Consider the following 24289-nt stretch of genomic DNA (forward strand, 5'->3'; position numbering starts at 1 on the left):
TATCCCGACCAAAACCTCGCCGTTGGAAGTTGCATTTAGCGACTGGTCGCTTTTGCGAGAAAAAGCGAGTCTGGAGAAATTTTTTTTTCAGATGATCGGGGTGTAGAGGAACTGAATTAAATGTTCACGACTTGTATGATCACTGCCACACGGCTGTCAATTCATTGAATCCTCAGGAGAGGTGCGACAGAATCATGAAGTTAGGTATACACAAGAATGTCAAGAAGCGAAAAAAAAAACAAAGCAAAGCATGGGGCATTTTCTGTAGGTACCCAACATATGAAATTTATAGGGTTTTAAAAAGGCAAGAGCCACAGCCGGGAATAGCCGTAGGTGCTCAGAGAAAACTTCACGGCAAAACTGTATGAACAGTTCAACCACATCGAAAAATATGTGGAGCAAACGCGTAAACTGAATGGTAGCTACTCCGCCTTCACAGACACTTTTCTCACTGCCCCAGGAACACAAACAAGTATTGATGAACAAGCAGATATGCTAGCAGAACAGTTTTTGGCGGTCTCTAGTTCCTCACGCTACACATTCATTTTTAAAGTAGAAAAAATACCGGAAAAAATATTCATTTAATATAGTTCCAACGCAATAGTTCAGTGCATGATAGCTTTTCGTGATGAGACGGAAGTCAGGTTCTGTGCGTATACAGCGGGGTGATAAAGCTTTCGGGCAATTTAGGCTCTGTCTAAAATACCAACAGCGTCCAAACAGACAAATAAAAATGTCATTGCACGTCGCTGCTGTCTTCAACAGCCTAAAGGACATATTATAGAGTCCACAGTGAGTGGCACTTGGGTGACGGACTGCATGCGTTGTTCATAATGCGGACGTTGGTTGGTGTACGCTGGGCATTCGAAAATAATATGAAAGACAGTCTCAACTGGGCCGCAGTTGTCACCGTACATACTGTCTGCTTGCTTGAAACGGTATCGTAGACTATCGTAAACGCAATCTTGATACAAAGGCGATTAAAAATTGCTTCTTGATGACGCGGAAGCACCAGTGGTAGTCTTGATGTGAGCAGTGGGTCGATGCGATGTTGAAAGGGGTAATGATTACTTGGCGAGTTCCAGAGCCGATTCTTTTCATCCTGGGTCTATCGTTTGGCGAGTTGGGACGCAGACACGCATGTAGTTACTGTGCTGTGGACCCTTGCGCACTGCTTCGTCTGCTCTCTCTTTGGCCAGGATGCCGCAGTGAGCTGGAATCCATTGAAAAAATTATACAGTGGCCTTTAGCAACAGCCAAGTTGTGTAGGTATCCAATGCCACGAGAAATTGGCTGGTGATTAGTTCTCTTCAGTAGGCTGCACAAGGTTTGTGGCGCTCCTTGCTAGTCCGTGAAGATTACCCAGCGTCCTGGGTTATGGCGCAGGATGTAGGAGACAGCTTCTTATATTCCGTACAGATCTGCTATGGTGGAGGAAGTCCGACGATGTAGTCGCCATGAAAGCATTTGGCCTGATGAGGGCACATAAATATTCATGATGAGGAGTCGCGACAAGTTGAGCCGTCAGTGAAGATGTGTGGGTGTCTTGCGAATACTGCTCAGCTAAGTAGTTCAGAGCAACTTGTAGCAGCGCAGCTTGCGGCTTGCCGCTCTTCGCAGTGAAACCTGGTATGAACTGTTTTATTTCAAGAGGTGAGAGTGTCCAAGGGGAAAAAGCTGGAACCAGTAGATTCCGTAGCTGACTTATCGCAGGAAGATGCAATAGCTGCACAGCTCGAACAAGGCCGCAATTGCTGGGGGTTATATGGACTCGGCGCAGGAAATAAATGTTTATTCCCTAGAAGTACATGACGTAGATGGGCTAGAATCGTTACCTGTGCGACGATGACTTCCAGCGGTAAACATTATGCTTCCGCAACTGTTCTCGAAGTGGAGGAGCTGTTGGAGAGGCCAATAGAGATCCGCAGGAAGGTGTTTCGCGCTGCCTCCAGCGTACTCATATTTGTTGGTGACATTTTCTGCAAAATCGGTAAACTATAGCGCAAAAGACCGCCAACATATGCTTCATTAAGGAGAACCTAGAGCGGCAACGGCAGCCCCAACGTGTTCCTGTCATAAACTGGAAGATTTGTTATGCTGCTGCTTTATTCGCACGGAGTACAGAAGGTTTCGGTCGATGACAATGCCGAGGAATCGTTGGGTCCGTACGTAGGGTAGCAGCTTCTCACCATGAAGGAGCGGATATCTGGTCTTTTTTTTTCCATGAATGCCATGGCAACACTTTTTTCCGGAGTAAGATGTAGTTATCGGGGAGCCACGTACGTGGAGATGTTTTGTAATGCTTCGACTTCGATACTTCGTAACAAGCTTCACAGCGCAAGGAGGTATTTGATGGCTTTCGTGTTTGTGTAATTTATACACGAGCAGAACGAAGTAGACTACTACTTTGCGTCAGTGGACAAATGTTTTCTGGCCAAAAAACGTTGCACCTCCTCAAATAGGCAGGTAGCCGGCGTGATCTGTGATGACCAGGAGTTCCGCCACGTTCTGCGTGCTGATGTCAGCGTGTAGCGCATGTATGTGGTTTGTGACACGACTTCGTATTTTTTAGGGTGGCCATCCTAAAGAATATCACGGTGTCTTGGGCGGCGTCTGTGCAGCATATGTTTAGAACTGACTTTTGAGGGTGTGCTGATGTCAGCGTGTAGCGCATGTATGTGGCTTGTGACACGACTTCGTATTTTTTAGGGTGGCCATCCTAAAGAATATCACGGTGTCTTGGGCGGCGTCTGTGCAGCATATGTTTAGAACTGACTTTTGAGGGTGTGCTGATGTCAGCGTGTAGCGCATGTATGTGGCTTGTGACACGACTTCGTATTTTTTAGGGTGGCCATCCTAAAGAATATCACGGTGTCTTGGGCGGCGTCTGTGCAGCATATGTTTAGAACTGACTTTTGAGGGTGTGCTGATGTCAGCGTGTAGCGCATGTATGTGGCTTGTGACACGACTTCGTATTTTTTAGGGTGGCCATCCTAAAGAATATCACGGTGTCTTGGGCGGCGTCTGTGCAGCATATGTTTAGAACTGACTTTTGAGGGTGTGCTGATGTCAGCGTGTAGCGCATGTATGTGGCTTGTGACACGACTTCGTATTTTTTAGGGTGGCCATCCTAAAGAATATCACGGTGTCTTGGGCGGCGTCTGTGCAGCATATGTTTAGAACTGACTTTTGAGGGTGTGCTGATGTCAGCGTGTAGCGCATGTATGTGGCTTGTGACACGACTTCGTATTTTTTAGGGTGGCCATCCTAAAGAATATCACGGTGTCTTGGGCGGCGTCTGTGCAGCATATGTTTAGAACTGACTTTTGAGGGTGTGCTGATGTCAGCGTGTAGCGCATGTATGTGGCTTGTGACACGACTTCGTATTTTTTAGGGTGGCCATCCTAAAGAATATCACGGTGTCTTGGGCGGCGTCTGTGCAGCATATGTTTAGAACTGACTTTTGAGGGTGTGCTGATGTCAGCGTGTAGCGCATGTATGTGGCTTGTGACACGACTTCGTATTTTTTAGGGTGGCCATCCTAAAGAATATCACGGTGTCTTGGGCGGCGTCTGTGCAGCATATGTTTAGAACTGACTTTTGAGGGTGTGCTGATGTCACCGTGTAGCGCATGTATGTGGCTTGTGACACGACTTCGTATTTTTTAGGGTGGCCATCCTAAAGAATATCACGGTGTCTTGGGCGGCGTCTGTGCAGCATATGTTTAGAACTGACTTTTGAGGGTGTGCTGATGTCAGCGTGTAGCGCATGTATGTGGCTTGTGACACGACTTCGTATTTTTTAGGGTGGCCATCCTAAAGAATATCACGGTGTCTTGGGCGGCGTCTGTGCAGCATATGTTTAGAACTGACTTTTGAGGGTGTGCTGATGTCAGCGTGTAGCGCATGTATGTGGCTTGTGACACGACTTCGTATTTTTTAGGGTGGCCATCCTAAAGAATATCACGGTGTCTTGGGCGGCGTCTGTGCAGCATATGTTTAGAACTGACTTTTGAGGCTGTTTAGTCAGCTGCTGTCGATGACGCTTCGGTGCGTGAGGGATTTACGAGTGAAAGAAATTGGGTGAGTTGGTACTTATTCATTATTCACAACAGCGCACGAAACGCGGGCAAAAGGGGGACCACTTGTGTGGTCGATTAGCCCCCTTTTGTCCGTGTTTCGTGCGCTGTTGTGAATAATGGACATATTACGCATAATCGGGCACAGTGAGATGTTTCAATGCCCCCGATTGAGGCTCGGACGAATGGACTGTTCTATGTAGAGTGCGGGCTATGGCTGAGCTCTTGCAATAAAAAAAAAGAAACTCTTAGGCGATCCCCGGCCGATCGTTCGAGTGAATTAGCAGCAAAACATTCATTATATCGGAGAGCGACGCACTAAAGCTCGTTATTTTCGAGGTATTACATTCCGGTTCGTTATAACCGACGTCAACGAAATAAATTCCTTACATCCTCGGTCCAGGCAAGAAAGCTGGTTATATCCGAATAACACGCCAAAGTTCATTGTATGCCGGGGTGAGCACACGCAAGTCCATTATATCAGAGGCGGCTTACTGATGTTCGTTATATTCGAGGTGAACACTAAAGTTTGTTGTATCCGAGGTTAACATACGAAAGGTTGTTATATCCGAAATGGCATACTGAGGTTCGCTGTATCCGAAGTTGTGTACCAAGTTCGTATAGGTAATATACTAAGTTCGCGGCCCGGTGGGAAGATTGCCACCTGCCACTGGCTGCTGACAGATGGCGGTGTCCATTTCTGAGGTAAAGTTTTGACCCTGCTTTACTGGGCGCCTCTGTGCAGGACAGTGATATCCCGAAGAGCGCGGCACGAGGTCGTCGACACAACCAAGTGAGTAGACACTACGCTGTGGACAGCTATTGCAATCTTCGTTCTTTGATGAACGAGTGCGTTCTGCTTTGCCTCCTAGGTTTTTGCAACTGCAGTGTAGGACAGATAGTAAATTATTTGCGAATACGCTAGCGCTACTGCAGTGTAGCCGTGGGTTGATCGTCATACACCCTGAAATGTGTGGTGCTTCGGTGGAGACAATATTTAGAGCAGCGGTTGCTTGATTCTGCATATCTCAAAGTACTGTTTCACACTCTTTAAATAGGTAAACGTACAAAGTACGAATCTATTTTACTTTTTCATAGAGTCAGTTAACTACGTGGAGGGGCAAATCACAGTTCCTCTCCAACATCGTTGCCTGTTTCGCAAGTTAACTGCAACTGCCGCAAACTGTTGCCTCTAAGTATTTCTATTTTTTGCAGAAATCCCTTGCAGTGCACACTATCGATTTTCCGGGAGTGGTTATGCGCGCTCTCATCAGCCACGCCAGCCTCTCCACGCTAATTGTGGACGCCTCGTTTTCCGTTCAAAAATACGGCGGAAGCTTCAGGCAGACTCTGGCCAAACCATGGGCTCCAGCCGAGCTAACCGTGGTGTGTCGCAATCGCTATCATCGCCGCAAGGCCAACTTAGTGTTCGAGGCGCTAATGGCAAACACAACGGTGAAAACGCTTAGCGTCGAAGGCTTCCATTTAGATGCCATGGATGCGAAGTCATTCTTCAAGCTCCTAGCCAAGAACGACACCATCGAAGATGTCAGCCTCTTGAAGATCAAGTGGACGATGAGGCGGCGCCTTGGACAACCAGTAAGTGGAAGTGGTTGCATTAGACTGCGATCATAATTTTGCTACATAACTGATATCATTTCGCCTTCCTAGAGCAGTTTAGTTTTTTTTTGCTTAACCTGGAGGATGCGCAAGAAGTTTCAGAAAATCAGCCCGGGACATCTTCAAAAACTACGTTTAAGATTTCCGGAGAAGGAAGAGGCAACATTATTCGCAGTGCCTCTGCGCTTACAGACACAAGAGAAAAGGAAACCTGCGATCAGTTTTGAATCGGCATAATTTCGAACTTAAAATTTGGGTTCTTAACTGGAAGGGACACTAGGCCAACTTAGACGTGTTCTTATTCCGAGTAAAATTCAAAAGCTGAGCTTTTAGATACTTACTACAGTAAGATGCTTTATTCCGCGATGGTTCGAGAAAAGCTCGAACAGCGCTGTGGCAATGCGGAGCGGGTATACATGCTGCTAATGGCGTGCAGTTTGTGCCTCTTGGGGTATTCTCATCTGTGTAATCATCTCAGCTCATCTGTCTCATCAGCGACGAGCCAACATGACGTATACATAGCTAGTTGGCCTTCATTTTCGCCTTCACCCAAGTTTGGCTACTTCGCTTCGCCCACAGCTAGCTGTGCGGCCTTGCACGTTCAGCTCGGATATCAGCGCTGTTTCGACCTTCCCACAGGGAGAGAGAATATCCGCTTGAGATTGCATGGCGAGTTTGCGAGCATCCCATGGCGCATATTTTTCGCAAACATCCGTCGTGCTCTCCTGCTCTTCGCGCCTCGTCAACGCGGCATCAATTCCACAGCTGACTCACTGCGACATTCTCAAGCCTCATGCATGCATGTGTTGCGGCTGTTCTTGCGGGAAACGCTCCACCGCCTTGTCCAGCGGTCCTCTTCGCCTCGTTTAAGCACCGCGCTAGCCTCTCCGTCTCCCTTGCCCCCGCGACGAGCGAGCAGCCCGAGCTTCGGCAAGCCACGGCACTGCTTTCCTCCTTCTTTCACCCCGACCTACCTGCCTAACCCCAGGGCGTGGTTATCCGTCTTTCCTCTCTGTCCTCCTTGCTACGCCAGCCAAGGTAGATGTACCCTGGTAGCAAAGCTCCATAGACGCCCATTGGCCCCAAAAATGGCGGCTCATAGGCACCCCAACGTCCCCGGATGCGGGGGCAGGTGGCATACTCACGTGTGCGTGACCTTGATTGACGTCACGCAAGCGTTTTTTGTTTTGTTTTGTGGCGTGAATTAAAAAACCGATATTTTTGTAGAATGAGCACTTTCGAGCCCCTGTCTTTTGAAGGTTGTTGCTTTTCAACGAGCGCCAACATTTGACAGTCAAATGTGCTTGAGTTCCTCTTAGTTATGTGCTTGTTTATTCCTTTAGTTATGGCCTTGTTTATTCACATGCCGCAAGCTCACCTTGAAATGAAGCCCTGAACGCTTCAAATGGATAGCGCGAATCGTGATAGAACGATGGAAAAAGGCTTCGCACTAGCCGCCCGCCGCAGAAAACGACAGAACCAAAAAAAAAAAAATGCTGCAGCGGTGCAGTGGTTTGCAAATCTTACCACACGGTTACAGAGAAGCGACGAGCAAGGACGAAAAAGCCTTCCCAAAAGGGGAATTTTGTGACCGCCGGGGTAAATGAATGCGTTTTCCCAGACGCGCCGTTGCGGACAGCTCGCGATAAGAGATCGCTTCGTAATGTGGCCAGAAACCGAAACATGGTCTGTAAAGTCGCGCTGTCAGTGCATCACACGCGCATGAACAGAGGGTGGGACAAGAGTTTTACAAAAAATACAAAATTTGTCATAATGTTTTCATCAACCTCTTTCATCAAAAAAGTTTTAAAATAAATTTTTCTGTTGATGCATTGCATCAACATAGCATCAACATATGTATAGCATAAGGCGCTTGTCCTGTGGTTTCTTCGCTGCCTTTTGTTTGTTCGCGCCCAAAAATTTTCATCAGGATGCATAGCATTTCATTTGTATAAAGAAATTAAAGCTACAATTGTAGTTCTAATTACTTTATATTGTCACGTAGTGATTACTGCAGTTCGGCGAAGGGGAAACCGGCGAGAATGTCTTCGAAATGAAACTCTTTATTTGGGCTGACTCCCCACAGGGGGGCGTCTGCAGCATGCAGACGTTGGTGAGTGGCGAAACCACGGGGTTAACCCGAGCATCCGCAGGGACATCGCCGCAGGGGGATGATAGTGAACAATGCGTCACCACGGACCCGAGCATCCGCGCTTAGCCGTGCGTGGCATCGCCGTGTCCGGGGAAAAGGGGATCCTGGTGGTTGAGCCGATGCCGAGCGTTTGGACCTTTAAGGCCCCTCGGCAGAGGCAACACGCCACTTTGGCCCCAGCTTCCTGTAGACGGCACCTCCGGCCTGACCCGAGCGGGGGAAATCGGCAGTCGCCTTTTCCTATCCTCCCCTCTATCTTTCGCTTTCCTATCTCTTTCTTACAACCCTCCTGTCTCCTCCTCTTTTCTTCGTTTTTTCCTCTTTTTCCTGGCGGCGAGGGTTAACCGTGTGTGACGAACTACCCTGAGTTTGAAAGCACGAGCTGATGGGCGAGTTGGTTGTACATGATATGATTGAAACAGCTCAAGGCCGAAGGTCAAAAAAGAGAGCAGAGGAAAGGAGGAAAAGGACAACACAGCGCTGAGTTGTCCTTTTCCTCCTTTCCTCTGCTCTCTTTTTTGGCCTTCGGCCTTGCGCTGTTTCAATCATACCCTGAGTTGAGTCATATTAGGTTATAGTTAAGGTGTACAGCTGGCGTGGGCAGGACTTGCTCGCAAGTTCCTGTCCCGTCCCCTTGTTGGGCTCCATGGTGGGTGGCTGGCACCATGACCGAAAAACTAGAATTTTTATGGCTCCCCCTTTTTTCAAACCAGATCGCTCTCTCAAGAGAGGGCGGAACGAAGCAGAAGAGTTTTGTCAAAAAAGAAAAGTCAGTTTTCCTAAGTGCCATGTGATCCATAGTGAAGTACAAGATAAGCAAGCTAGAATCCTGTCCCCCTTCCTAGTGTCGCCGCCGCGGTGGCTCAGTGGCTATAGTGCTCGGCTGCTGTCCCGAAAGACGCGGGTTCGATCCCGGCCGCGGCGGCTGGAATTTCTTTGGAGGAGAAATTCTAGAGGCCCGTGTACTGTGCGATGTCAGTGCACGTTAAAGAACCCCAGGTGGTCGAAATTTCCGGAGCCCTTCACTACGGCGTCTCTCATAGCCTCAGTCGCTTTGGGACGTTAAACCCCATAAACCAAACCAAACCAAACCTTCCTAGTGTCAAATTGTTTGACAGAAGCCTTGGGCATTGGCTACAAGGTATCTAAAATGGCCAGCGGTGACTTACTGCTCGAACTGCGTGACAACGTCCAACACTCAAAACTTGTAAACATTGTATCTGTTGGGGATATTCCTGTCTCCGTGACGTCTCACCGATATCTGAACACCGTCCGAGGCGTTATATCCGAAAATGACTTTGTCCACATCACTGAAAAAGAGACGTTCGAAGGTCTGAGTGACCAAGACGTGATAGATATTCACAGAATCAAGATCCGGAAGGATAATAAGGAAATAGACACAAAACATATGATCCTGACGTTCAACACCAGCACACTGCCCGACACAGTCGAAGTAGGATATCTGAAAGTTAACGTAAGACCATACATTCCCAACCCTCGCCGATGTTTCAACCGCCAAAGGTTCGGTCACGGCTCCCAAAGTTGCCGCGGCCGGAAAACGTGCGCGAAATGCGCCTCGAATGATCATTCTGATCAATGTGACGCAGCCCCGCACTGCGCAAACTGTGAAGGAGACCATGCAGCATACTCTAGGACGTGTCTGTCCTGGAAAAAAGAAAAAAAGATAATCACCATAAAGACAAAGAAAAACATTTCATTTAAAGAAGCGAGAAGGCGTTTTGCACTCACGAACTCATTCTCCTTCACAACAAAACAAAACTTCGCCGATGTGGTGCGTGGGCGCGGCGCACCACACCAGGCTTCGGCACTCGTCCAGGTCACACGCAGTGAGCCTGTGGCGGTGCCATCCGCGCCCCAAGGCAGAGCAGCTAACGCTACTCTGCCAACTCCAAGTCAGGCTGCGCAGACCCCCGGGTCGGCGTTCCTCAAGACCTCTTTCCACAGGCCGAGGTCAAACTCGAACGTGAACGTGCCTTCTGCACGGTCGTCCAGCGCCTCCGCAGAGGCGATGGACACGACCCCGGGCAGCCCCGCGCCGTCCATGTCGGACGGTCGGCGGAGCTCTCTGGATCGATCAAAAAAAGACAGGCCCCGAGTCACGGGGCCATCAACAACTTGATCTACCTTTTCACCCTATAGAAACACAAAATTAAGATGGCTTTCATAATACAATGGAACTGTAGAGGACTTTTAAACAATTACAGGGACATAAAAGACATACTAGGAGCACAAGCTCCTGTCGCCTTATGTCTACAAGAAACAAATTTAGGTCCCCAAAAATATAACTTCCTTAAGAATTACAATGTTTTCCGCCGCTATCGGGAACAGGCGAGCCGGCTGTCGGGAGGCGTAGCCATCATAGTGGAAAACGGTACTCCGGCTCTAGAGCTTAAACTAAAAACAAGACTCGGATCTGCCGCAGCCACTCAGGTTGCCCATAAAACCATCACAGTGTGCTCACTATATATCGATCCGCACTTTAATTTAACACTACATGACTTAGAGGATCTTTTAGAGCAGCTACCAGAGCCATACCTGGTAGTTGGAGATTTTAATGCACACTTATGTTTTTGGGGAAGCGACAAAACTGACGCTAGAGGCCATCTCGTAGAGGATTTTATTTTATGCAATGACGTCTGTTTACTCAACTCTAATAAACCCACATACTGCTCCCCAACCTCGGGGAAAATGAGTGTTTTAGATTTGTCTTTTAGTTCACCGTCTGTATTTAACGATTTTAACTGGAGTGTTTTAGACAATCTATATCGAAGTGATCGTCTCCCTGTTGTAATAAGTCTCTCATCATCGCCAACAGTCGTTCCCACAGAACTACGGTGTTGGAAGCTACATTTAGCTGACTGGCAACTTTTTAGTGCAAAAGCCACATTAGAGAAAATAGTTTTAGAAAATACTGACATCAATGAGATCAATGAAAAGTTCACAAATTGTATCTTAGCTGCCGCACATTTAGCTATTCCTCAATCCTCTTTAATAGTAAAACAAAATCACAAATACTGGCACACAAAAGAATGTGGAGATGCAAAAAAGAAAAAAAACAAAGCCTGGGGCAATTTTCGGAGATATCCAACACATGAGAATCTCATAAACTTTAAAAAGGCAAGAGCAAAAGCACGATACATCAGACGCAACGCAGAAAGGGCATCATGGCAACTGTACATATCCTCGATAAACAGCTCAATAACATAAAAAAAATGTGGAAGCAGGTGCGGAAATTAACTGGAAATTTTACTCCTTTCACATTTCCAATGCTAACAACGCCCGGTACACAAACAACATTAGAAGAGCAGGCCAACATATTGGGTGAGCATTTTTCTAGTTTCAAGCTCATCCAACTACACACACTCCTTTCAAAAGCACAAAACAATAGTATAAAAACAAACTTCCCTTCAGAACATGCATACATGAAGACTACAATCAGCTGATTAATATGCGGGAACTAAACGCAGTACTAACATACGGTAAAAAGACAGCACCAGGCCCAGACAATATACATTATGCCATGCTTGCTCACCTCTCTGAGACTGCCATAGAGGCTCTCCTAAAATTTTTCAATAAAATATGGGTGAGTGGAGAAATCCCCCAAGCATGGAGGGAAGCAATCATAGTACCCTTTCTAAAACTTGGCAAACCACCAACTAGTCCCACCAGTTACAGGCCAATAGCACTCACCAGATGTATAGCAAAATCATTCGAAAGCATTCTAAACATCAGACTAACCTTCATACTTCAGTCCCGGCAACATTTAGATATACACCAATGCGGGTTTAAAAAGACATGTTCCACAACCGATCACCTTGTTCGCTTTGAGAACACAGTCCGGGAAGCGTTCATCCACAAGCAGCACTGTATCGGGGTCTTCTTCGACCTGGAGAAGGCTTACGGTACCAGTGGAGGTTCGGTATCTTCCGTGACCTAGCGGACCTAGGTATCCGTGGCAGGATGCTGAGCTGTTTGACCGACTTCCTAACCAACCGCACGTTCCGAGTCCGCCTAGGCGCAACCTCCTCGAACACTTTTATACAAGAAACAGGCGTACCCCTACTGAAAAATCCGGTATGAATTTTAAACCGGAACCACATACCGGGTTATTGTACAGGATTTGCGATACCGGATTACCGGAATATCCTGTATAAAACAGGACAGTCCTGTTTAATACAGGACTCCCCTGTTTTGTACAGGATACTCAGGTAATCCGGTATCGCAAATCCTGTACAATAACCCGGTATGCGGTTCCGGTTTAAAATTCATACCGGCATACAGGACAGTCCTGTATTCTACAGGCTAGGCCCGTATTATACAGGAGGGCCCTGTATCACACGACAAAGGCAGGAATAAAATGCTTCAAATATATCCCACTTGGACTAAATCTGCCCAAAAACTGGGGCCATAAGTGTACATGCCAAATGCTGCAATATACAGAGCCTCAGAAATTGGTAATCTGCGATTATCAGCGACTCGTATTGCAGTCGATGTGCAATTGTGTTATTTGCTCCCAGCTTTTACCAAGTATTGGTAGCTTGGTGAGTATTATAATGCATCAAAAACTCCAAAAGATGTTTATTTTTTTCGCATGTCTTGAACCAGCTCACTGAGGTAATAATTGAACTCTTTGCGACGATCTACCGGCGCTGGGGTCTCTACAGGGTGCTGGCCAATGAAGTAGTCAAAAGCACCTGCTGAAAAGTAAATATGATTGGTAGTACATAATGCCCCCAGCTTATCATTTAATTGGGCACTGACACACAACATAATGCATTGAGCACTGTGACATGCAACTTACGGCCATTATTACTTTATTCATTGCGCAAATGCATAGAATGGCTTCAATTACCTAAATATACTGAGCATTCTTTAGCCAAAACACTACGCACACTAAATATAGTCGAAACGTTGAATCAAGATGCAAGAATATATCTCGTTAGTGTATGTATGCTCTCTGCAAAATTCGATGATATTCATAGGCATATTTATTTAACCATGACATGAACGCCCGCCCTGAACTTGAAAATTTGTATCTTTCAACCACACAAGAACACTGCCTGGTACATAAGAGAAAAATATATATTTACAGATACCAGCAGTCTAGGGCAAACATCGCGTCCCATGAATTTTAGAACCGCACCTTGTCCATATTTTAGCACCGTGATAAATTATTAGACTTCAACGATTGCTTCGATGCGCAGACACAACGTACAGTACCTTAGAATCTCGCACAGTCCGTATGTCGACGTCGTCGCGGCGAACAGCACGCTCCCACGTAATCCTACGTGAGTCTTTTGGGAACGAAAACACAAGCACTTTTGGTCCGTTGTCATAGTTTACTCTACAGTTGGGCACGCAGCAGCGACCTATTGCTTCAACAGCAGGTCACGACGCGCAAAGATTTAGGTATCACGATGACAAGCAATTTCCTAGCCAGCACTCACGAACGCAACAGCAATAAAACGCAGCAGCGCACGCTGACATGTCCGGCTACACGACTACGGAAGGGTGCAGAACTGGTTGAGGGAAGAAAGGAGACGTCTCAGTGTCGGAGGAATGCGGAGGGGTCAGCGGTCAAAGTGGCTGACGTCAGAGCGGGGGGAAAGGAAAGCGCGCATGCCTTGAGAATTCTCAGACCCAGGAAAAGCAGAGAAGGTAGTGATGAGAGAAAAAAAAAAGCTTTAAAAAAAAATTGCGAAGAGACGGGTTACTCGTGTAAGGTTTCTACAGGTGGTTTTTGTTTTTATTTTGTTCTCTCGAGCGCTGTATCTTTCAGCTAGCACGAAGCGTCGCCCTTAAGGGAACACCCAAGCTGCCGGCTCCGTTGAATTAACCTTTTCTTCGTCGATAGAAATGTTCTGGGCGATTTGTGATTAGTATGTCTTCCTGATGGAGTGAAGGGTGGGGCCGCTCGCGATGGCGCTTGGACAAGTTGCGTTATCAATGGACTATCACTTGATGAAGAAGAAGTGCAAAGAATTCCTGCACGAAAACCAAGAATTTTATTTCACCGATGCGTCGCTACAGACTGCCGCTAGCGAACATTAAGAAAGCTGCTGCAATGAACGCGACAGTAACAAACCTTTTGGAGCCTCTGGCGCAGTCACCGGAGGCTCGCCATGTTTATCAGCCAGTCGTGAAGTTCTGCACTGTGAAACCCAGAGTAATCTGCGCAGGACTTACGAAGACTGCTGGCGGATGTATACTAGCCGTTTACCCGCACACAGCAGCCCTGGCTTTGTCAGGGTGCTGCACGGGAAGCCAATATGGCGGTTGCGCGCCATTCACCTTCATGCAGCCCCCGCCTGTCATACACAAACTGCATGTTTTGCCACGCTTAGCCATTTTCTTTTACTAACCCTTTCAACAAAACCGTGTATGTGTTGATTATCGCACTTATGCGCACGCTTACCCCCCCCCCCCCCCCCCCCTTTCCCCTTAAAAATATCTGCTGGCGTACAACAGTCAATCTGCAGACCAAGCACCAAAACCGCAGCACATATCGCTCTGAATACAGGCAGGTATGTCCGGTTTGAGCTCCGTACCAGACTAGTCTGTCCGGTTTGAGCTCCGTACCGGACTGGTCTGTCCGGTTTGAGCTTCGAACCGGGAATGGACTGTCCGGTATGAGCTCCGTACCGGAGCGGTCTGTCCGGTTTGGGATCGATACCGGACCGGTATGAACCGGTATAGCGATCAAACCGGACGGGTCTCGCCGGTATGAGAGTGATACCGGACCGGTATGAAACCGATATGTTCCGGTAAAATCCGGTTTGCCGCGATACCGGATTTTTCAATAGGGACCCCAGGGGTGCATCCTCAGCACGACCTTAATCATCATCAAAATGAACTCCATAGGAAAAGTAATCCCAAAATCCATAATGTACTCAGTTTACAAAGATGACCTCGAAATAGCATGCACGTCTTCCAGCATACCTACTTGTGAGCGACAGATACAAATAAGAATAAATAAACTGGCTACCTGGGCAGATAGAAACGGATTTAGATTTTCTCCTCAGAAAACAGTAGCTGTTCTGTTCTCTTTGAGACGAGGCCTACAGGCCGACCCCACACTATATCTAAACCAGACCCCATTACCTGTCAAACAAGAGCATAAATTTCTAGGAGTAACTTTCGTTAAAAAGCTCACTTTCTTGCCACATATAAATAGCATAAAGAAAAAAGGTTCCCAGGCCCTCAGTATACTGAAACTACTGTCAAGAAAACGCTGGGGGTCTGATAGGGCATGCCTGTTACATATATATCGTTCTCTGGTTCGCTCTAAGTTAGACTATGGGTCCATAGTATATGGCTCAGCAAGACCATCCTACATAAAACGACTGGATCCTATCCACAATCTTGATTTAAGGTTGTCTTCCGGTGCTTACAGAACTTCACCAATAGCAAGTCTGTATGTGGAAACGAATGAACCTGCCTTAGAAGATCGAAAAACTGCACTAACTTGTACATACATCCTCAAAATCCTTTCTCAGCTCAAACATCTCTGTTACCCAATTGTGACGAAATGCCAATCCCGAATACTCATCAGCAACAAGCCTCACGCGATTAAGCCTCTTGCGCTTCGAAGAAAAATGCCAAGCTCTGAACATGCTAAACGAAATTAAAAATATTGCCCCAAGACACGAAGAGCTACCACCGTGGTACACTCTCCCCATAGTGTGTGACGTCACACTAACACGCCTCAGTAAAACATGTACGCCACACGACCATATAATACAAGAATATCTAGCACTACAAGAAAAATACAGAAATTACATTGCATTTTATACTTATGGGTCAATAACTCATGCTGATGTAGGAAGCGCAGTAATACAAGGAAAAAATAAAAATGCAGTACGACTGTGCTCATGTGCTACAGTTTTCACCGCTGAGTGTTATGCCATTTGTTTTGCGGTACAGAAAATAGCAAAGGAAAACATCAATAACAACATCATTTATACAGATTCACTGAGCGTCCTTACAGCATTAAACTCCAAGAATGCCACGGAGCCACTGATAGGAAGTATCATACACAATATAGTAAAGGTCGCAACACAAAAGCATGTTATAAAATTCTGCTGGGTTCCCAGTCACGTTGGCATTAGGGAAAATGAGAGAGCCGACATGTGTGCTGCACAAACCGGAACCATGGAAATAAAGCATGTGAATTTGCCTCATAGGGATTACATGAAGTTAGTACATAGCAAACTAAGAGCCAAGTGGCACGCTTCTTGGGAAAATGAAGGAAACAACAAGCTGCATACCAAAAAGCCCATTTTAAAAGAATGGAAATCATGCCGCCGTAAAGAGCGTTTTATCGAAGTAATTTTATGTCGGTTACACATAGGTCACACACACATCACCCATAACTTCTTGTTAACAAAAAAAGACAGGACATAGTAGTAGCGCATAAAAAACAAGGACGACAGGGTAGAGAAAGACAGCACAGGCGCTAGTGCTGTCTTTCTCTACCCAGTCGTCCTTGTTTTTTAAGCGCTACTACTATGTCCTCTCAATCTAAACACCAACTAGCCCAGCTGTCTGCCTTAAAAAAAGACAAACCTGCGTGTGAAATGTGTGGTGAGGAGCTCACAGTAAATCACATTTTAATTTCTTGTTCTCACCTCGAAGAACTTAGGGAAAAAGTTTTTACGGTATTTTACAATGAACACATTCCATTTTATCCCGCATTGCTTTTAGGCGAGCAAACACTTGTCGAGTTTTCACTTGTTTGTAAGTTTCTAAAGAAAGCCAATGTTTTAAACCTATTATAAAGTAACCTCTATACACTTAACATAACATCATCTAGCCTTGTGTTTGGCGCATGATAGCCATAGTTGCTTATGTGCCATAAAACCCCATATAACTAACTTATTTGGGCTGACTTGCGCCCGCAAAGAACTGAATCACTCGGAGGCGGCGTAGCAACAAGAGCGCTCGGCGTTCGTCGAACAGAATCCCTGCCGCTGCCGGCCGTGCTCTTTTTTTTAAAGCTGATAGCGAACATTCGAGGTAAAGCTTGGAAAGTTACTAGAACATTCTGGCACAAAGTAGATTCGGCTCCGCCTCGATGCGATCAATCGAGATAAATATAGGTGCGTCTCGCGTCACAAACGAAGCGATAAAGCGGCGTGCCGGCAGCCTTGAAACATACACAAATAAACACAACAAAAAAACGCTGCAAAGATGCGCAGCAATAGAAGTGTTCCCTCTCCCCCTCCCTTCAGCCTGTGGCTATGCTGCAGTCGCACTATGCTGCTTCAGGGCCAAGCCCAACGTTTTTAGATAAGGGCAGTTGGAAAAGAGCCACACCGTACCAGGGAGCGGCGCGGAGTTATGCGATCGCCGCCTAGGCGGTCGCGCTGCTGTCTCTTTACCACTCTTCCTGAGGCCCTAGGGTTTAAAGATAACAATGGTCATGTAAATAAATCTGCAGTGGAAGTTAGCAAGAAGCGATTGGAGGATTGGTGACTGAAAAGCAGAGATGTGGCATAAGGTTAGAATTGTATCGGAAACCGTAGGTAAAGAAGATGGCGAATCTTAATGAGAATTGACAACACAGTTGAACAAAAATGAAGAAAGAAAAGCTGAGCATGGTGGCAATTGTCACCACCCCGTTTCAAAGGGGGCGCTCCCATCCATCCATCCATCCATCCATCCATCCATCCATCCATCCATCCATCCATCCATCCATCCATCCATCCACCCACCCACCAACCGCCCATCCATCCACCCACCCACCCACCCGCCCATCCATCCATCCATCCATCCATCCATCCATCCATCCATCCATCCATCCATCCATCCATCCATCCATCCATCCATCCATCCATCCACCCACCCACCCACCCACCCACCCACCCACCCACCCACCCACCCACCCATCCATCCATCCATCCATCCATCCATCCATCCATCCATCCATCCATCCATCCATCCATCCATCCATCCATCCCTCCACCCACCCACCCACCCGCCCACCCGCCCATCCATCCATCCATCCATCCATCCATCCATCCATCCATCCATCCATCCATCCATCCATCCATCCATCCATCCATCCATCCATCCATCCATCCATCCATCCATCCATCCATCCATCCATCCATCCATCCACCCGAATTTTAGGATGGGTGAGTAGTCTGCTTCTCTGAGGAGCGCAGCGGGCGGCGGCTCGCGTACCTACAGGAACGTATTTAAGGAATACAAATGTAGTTTTCGCCTTGATCAGTTTTGTATTAGTAAAACAAGACAATTTAGTAGCATTTAGACCCATACCTTTAGCCGGGCATGTTAAAGACACGTTGGCAAACGGCTGCTATTCTCCTTGTGCCTTCCTAGCTGTGCAAACTTTCAGTGAGCTGTTGTAGTGAGGGAATGCTGCGTTCCGTGGTGGAAGCTTAAAAGTTCGTTGTTCGGGCTTTATGAACCGCATCTGCTTGCAACCTGAGGCAATTTAGTTTCGTTATCCTTCTTAAAGTCGCTTTTGGTATCTTCTAAAAGTCAGATTTCGTATTTAACTGGGTAATTTTACGATGTAAATAGGACTTTGCACCCAGGCAGAGGCTGCGAAATTCAGTACGTGTTTCAACTACATCCGAAATGTCAATCACTCATTCTTTTATTCCTTAACAAAGCTGTTAAAAGAAGCCAAGGGAAACTCTAATAACGAGCTTTTCTACTCCAGTCGGTGCTTCAATGTGAGCAATAAGGGGCCCGCACTTCAAGAAATTTAGTGCTGTACGTTACTGCAACTTTAGCCAAGACGAAGCGAACCTGCAAACTACTTTGACCAGCAGCATATTACCCCCGTGAAAAATTTTATCAAGCCAAACTACGAGGGGGCAAGCGGCAGGTCATGTTTCTTCGATTTCATCATGTGAGACCACGGAAGGAAGGGCTTTCAGTTTCGGTCAAGATCTACACCAAAAAGCTCAACTTCGAGCATCCTGCCCTCTAGCACCCCAGGTGTAGAGCCCACGCGAACTTTTTAATACGTAGACGAAATCCAATCTGTGAACATCAATAGCGACGCGCGGGTAGAAGGAGCCGCCCCCGGCGCTGACGATGCGAGGCGCGAGCCAGCGTCGACCAGTTATGCAGCCATGAAGGACGGAAAACTCCTTCCTCCATGTATGCAGCAAACTGACCACGTGATTAAGCGCAGCCAACGGGCATGGTACAAGAGACGCAGTACTGACACAGCCCTATAGGTGGCGGTCGGGTCTCTGAGATTAAAGCGGCGATAGAACTGGGGCCGCATCCCCGGAGCAAATTCTCCAACTATCCTTACCTAATAACGTTGGCCTAGCCTTCGCCATTACTATACATCCATCTATCGGCAGCTGCTGCTAAGCCGGCTCTCTGGTCCCGACGGTGCGCTCTGCTCGGCCGGTGCCGTAGCAGACGGCGGCGCCATGGCTTCCACCCGCTCCCGTCGACAGGAGAGAGTTACGGCACGTTAAGGCAGCCTCTGGACCCCTAAGTGGCTTGTACCCACTCACTGCAGCCTTTGCTGTGAAAGGAAAATGACTGACTGAAACCACTTTTATTTTCATCAGAAAAAGGGCGCCTTCCTCCCCGCCCCCGGCACGTAGGCCTGGGAAGACGGAGTCGTGCGCCCGCTGATTAGAGGCTGGCAGACAGCCCCTGGCTTGTTGCGTCCTCTTCCGCCAGATGAATGGTGCGTCGCTGTATGCTAGGGTCAGCGCTTCGCAGCATGGTCTCCCAGGCTTCTCTACTTCCTACAGTTTGCACTACCCCTGGGGACTGTCGGCACCACCAGATTATTTGGTCGTGGGTCCCTCTTGCCCTCTTGCCCCACAGTGTCTTAGCCGCATGTGACGTTAGGTGCGCATAGCGCCTCAAGCGGCTGACCTTGCTGAACTTAGCCAGGATGTGCCTCAGTTACGCGCCTTCACGCACGTTATTCCAAACTGAACAGCACTTGGTTTGGAGATCGCAGCATTATCAGTACGGGCTAGATGAATGAGCCACATGTGAGTTTGCAGTATTTCCGAGGATTAGATCACTAAAGCGATGGCAAGGTACTATGTATTTTTTTTACAGCGCTAGCAGCAGTAGTTCTGTTCATGCCCTTTAGTAAAAACAATCTAGGGGATACAACGGCAGCCGTGTAACGCGTTAAGTCAGCACCACCGTCACGTACGTCAAAGCGTGACTGAAGTGTCCACTGACAATGGGACCCGCTTATTCGCCTTTCTTTTCTTCTAAGCCAAACCAGCCTGGACCCTTCGTTGGTTCTGAGAAAAGGAAAAACTCATAATTGCCTGAGCTTCTAGGTGGAGACCAGTGCCAGCTCCCGGCGCGATTGAGGCGTCTACTGACCTAGTGATGGGACTTTCCTTTCCTCAAAACCAACAGAGGGTTTACACTGCGAGTAAGACAACACTGGGAACTTGACCATTTTCTTCATGCAAGAGGGCCCTGAAGTTCGTGAAGTGTGCCGGGAGCGCGACCCAACCCAAGACCGCAAGCGAAGAAGGTTGAGTACGCACGTGCACGCAAGAAGCCAAAACGGGCCTGTGTGACGTTTAATCGGGAAGGCCGCTGCGGTGGCTCAGCGGCTATGGTGCTCGGCTGCTGACCCAAAAGACGCGGGTTCGATCCCGGCCGCGGCGGCTAGAATTTCTTTGGAGGAGAAATTCTAGAGGCCCGTGTACTGTGCGGTGTCAGTGCACGTTAAAGAACCCCAGGTGGTCGAAATTTCCGAAGCCCTCCACTACGGCGTCTCTCATAGCCTTAGTCGCTTTGGGACGTTAAACCCCATAAACCATAAACCAAACCAATCGGGAAGTCGCTTGTGACAATCAGTATGGGTCGGCACTTCGTAGCTTTCGGCCGCTAACGCAGAGCATCTTTCGCTGATTAGTGCGCTGAGCCGGTGGGCTTATATCTAATAATTTTGTTTTCTGCAACAGCAGTTCGCAGGTTCCATACCGGCTGCGAGGTAAAGGAAGAGAGAGAAATAATTTTAATGACCATGGTATGTGGGGCAAGTAGGTCCCTGAGTCCCCGCACGACCCACTGCGCTAAACGTTCATGAGTTCATGGAGTTCCATGATGTCGGTGTTGGTCAGTGGCGATCTTCCGCCTTGCCAGATCTCCCATTCCTCCCAAGTGGTCCGGAGCTCCGGGCCTCGGGGGGGGGGGGGGGGGGGGGGTCTGCATGGCAATCAAGGAGAATGTGATTAAGAGTAGCCTAGGGATGGGTGCACTGGGTAGAAGAGGGTGTGTATGCTCCCGGGTGGATGCGGGAGAGCAAATAAGGGATGGGAAGAGTGGTAGTTGTCAAGTGTGTGGTGGGGTCGGGGGTACAGCTGGCGTTCGAAGCGATATGCCGGGGTGAGCTGTCTGAAGGAGTGCATGCGCTCCCGGTAAGAGCCTGACTCCGACTCCGTCGCCGCCCGGTTCAGATGACCTCGGGCGTGGTCATCGGCGGTTTCGTTGCCGGGGTTCCCAGAGTGTGCAGGCACGCAGATAAGCTCCACATGGCGAGGCGAGTTTACGGGGGGCGAGCTGAGGATACGGAAAATGGTATCATGTACTCGCTCACGTGCAAAATTAGGAGTGCAGTTTTACTGTTCATTAGTGTATGCAAGGACAAGCGCGATTGCCGCCTCTTCCGAGGATTCCGGTGTGCATGTGGCAGGAAGGTGAAGAGTGGTGATGGGTTCGAGTTTGCGATTAAAGGGCAACTCCGGCGATTTTTCAGCCATTTTAAGTTAATGGCTGTTTTGTGTTCCTAGGAACCTCCTGTAATGTGTACGATACAAGGTTTTCAAAAGCAACCGTAAAATAATTTTTAAACAGCAAAAAACGCAAAACTCGAAACCGAAACCGCAAAACCGAAACCGGGGAGATGCCTTCGTGCGGTATTGACTGTGACGTCACGAGCGGGTTCGCCGCGCTGTGAAGCCCCCGAAGATATCACAACTACCCTGAGCCGCGCTGTCGACATGACTGAAAGCGCGGAGGATAGCTTTTCCGAGACCAGCCAGTCTTTATAAGACGACTCATTCGACGATTTTGGACTGGACGAGTCGCCTTTTAGGTATGATCCACCGCCGAGCGAGCCAGCCGAGTCACACCACAGGCCGCGTCACCTGCAGCACGGAGACGGTCTGAACTCGGAGAAGTGACTACTTCAGTCATTTCTCGTGCATGCATTTGTGACAGAGTCGCCAGAACGAAATTTAATGAGATGCACCCGCCGACAGCTGTTCGTGTGGCCAGTGCCGGCCGACCCAGCATGATGAAAGAATCTGCTGCCGGAACGTTGCCGCGGTGCACAACGTCCTTACAGGGACGTGCATCACCAACAGTCCTCTCTGCGAAGCTTTATCTCGACGGCGAGCTTTTCGAACTGAGTTCACGCCAGCTACAGTTCTACAATCCAACATACCGCTTCTTGACGGCCGCGCTTCGTTCAGCTGGCCGCTGCGATAGACGGTTGTACTAGAATAATGGTGGCACTGAATATGCCTTCAAGCGCCAGTTGAACGAAGCCTTAGCGAGTCAAAAGCTCTCTTTGAAGTACACGCTGTCTTCATAGCAATCTGGCGCGAGCACAAGCGGGTATGCTTCCTCGGAGACCAGTTTACACGGCGGACAGCTCTCACCAACTTATCGCGAAGATTCTTATCGCTAGGAAACCTACGCTAGATCACGCCCGTTGTCACAGATCAAGAATTTGTGCACCCCACAGCACAACAAAAGTTGCCGTGACCCATCTCTCTGGCGTACACATCACATCAAGCACGTTGAGATGGCGCGAAATTGCACAGGTGGTTGAAATAATTCCGGAGAGCTCCACTACGGACCTCTTTCTTCCTTTCTTCTTTCACTCCTCCCTTACGTCGCGGTTCGGGTGTCCATTGCTGCGTCATTTACTTTCTTCAAAACCAATTTTCAGTTTTCCCCTGCACTGCCAGCGCCAGCGCGCGCCCAACCAGCTTGACACGCCGCCCCGCCAGTGACGTCACAGAACAGGGTGGCCTGTAGAAGTTGCTCGATCAGTGGGTGCCGCTCGCGTCGAGGAGCGCTTGTCTTCAAAATTCGCTTGCGGAAAAACTACGCCGGTTTCAGGTGCGAAATTTTACATGAGGCATCAGACTATCATAAAGAATACAGCCTTAAAATTTCATTTCAATCGATGCACATCGAAAAATCGCCGGAGTTGCCCTTTAACGACTGCAATTGCGGCACTTTCGCCTGTGCAGGCTGCGTCCACCTCACGGCGTCAGCTTCCGAACCAAAGTCTTTGTGGAGAGCCTTTGCGCGGACTAAGCGGAGAGCCGAGTGATAGGTGGCGTTGGTGTTTCGAGGGAGGGGTTTTACTAGAAGCTGTGTGTGTATGGGGCGGCGTACTGGCAATAGTGTGAGGTCGGCTGCTGGTATGTGAATTTGGAGGTTGTCAAGAATGTGACGTCCTGTGAAAGATTGAGCTATGTGAGTGTGTTGTGCCTGTCTGTGGGCCTCTATGAGTTCGTGTGTAGTGTTGTGGAGGCTAAGCTGGACAAGTTTAGTGGTTTGGGTGCTAGGGGGAAGGTGTAGGGCCACCTAGTAAGCTTTACGGAACATAGCATCAAGGGGGGCGTTTTTTTCTTGTAGGAGTCGGAGGTATGGGACTGCGTATAAGCGGCTAAGTATGAACGCCTGAATTAGACGGCGCAAATCGTTCTCCTTCATGCCATAGTGTTTTCTGGAAACTCTGCGGATGAGGTGCGAGAGCGCTTCCGTCACCCGCTTTAGTTTCCTGATAGCGAAAGTGCTCAAGCCGTTGTTCTGGAGATGTGAAGGCCAAGGTCTGGAGTGTGTCAACTTCCGGGACAGGGTGTCCGTGCAGAGTAGCGTTGATGGGGCTGTTGCAAGGGTACTTGGTGAGGGGCGTATGAGAAGGAGCTCAGACTTTTCCGGAGAACAGGAAAGGTCTATGCTTTTCGCGTGTTGTGTGATGTTTCCCGAGCTTTGTAAGGTTTCCTCTATGGTGCCATCACTGCCGTGGGTGGTCCACAGAGTAATGTCGTCCGCATAGAGGTTGTGTCGAAGGTGAGGCATATTGTGAACAGCGCGCGCTATAGGAATGATTGTGGCATTTAAGTGGAAAGGGGAGAGTACAGAACCTTGCGGAGTGCCCACTCCGCTAAGGGTGTTACCGCGTTAAGTTCATGCGTTCTGTCAACACTTGCCAGTTTCCAAACGCAAGCGACAACAGAGCAGCCCTCACGTTTCCTTTTCTTCCTCCTTTCCATGAAATGTAGAATCACTGGATAAGCCACCTTCTCCAGTGTCTTTAATTGGATGGATGGACGGATGGATGGATGATGGATGATTGATGGATGGATGGATAGCAGCGCCCCCTTTGAAGCGGGGGGTTGCAATTGCCCCCATGA

The 24289-nt window shown here is 48.3% G+C and overlaps 1 pseudogene; it reads left to right on the forward strand.

Annotated features, from left to right (window-relative positions):
- The window catches only part of LOC149367761 (uncharacterized), a 125397-nt pseudogene that overhangs the window by 32483 nt on the left and 68625 nt on the right, over positions 1–24289 (forward strand).

Source organism: Amblyomma mixtum, chromosome 1, assembly GCF_055824585.1.
Source record: "Amblyomma mixtum isolate Tamu chromosome 1, ASM5582458v1, whole genome shotgun sequence".
Classification (NCBI taxonomy): domain Eukaryota; kingdom Metazoa; phylum Arthropoda; class Arachnida; order Ixodida; family Ixodidae; genus Amblyomma; species Amblyomma mixtum.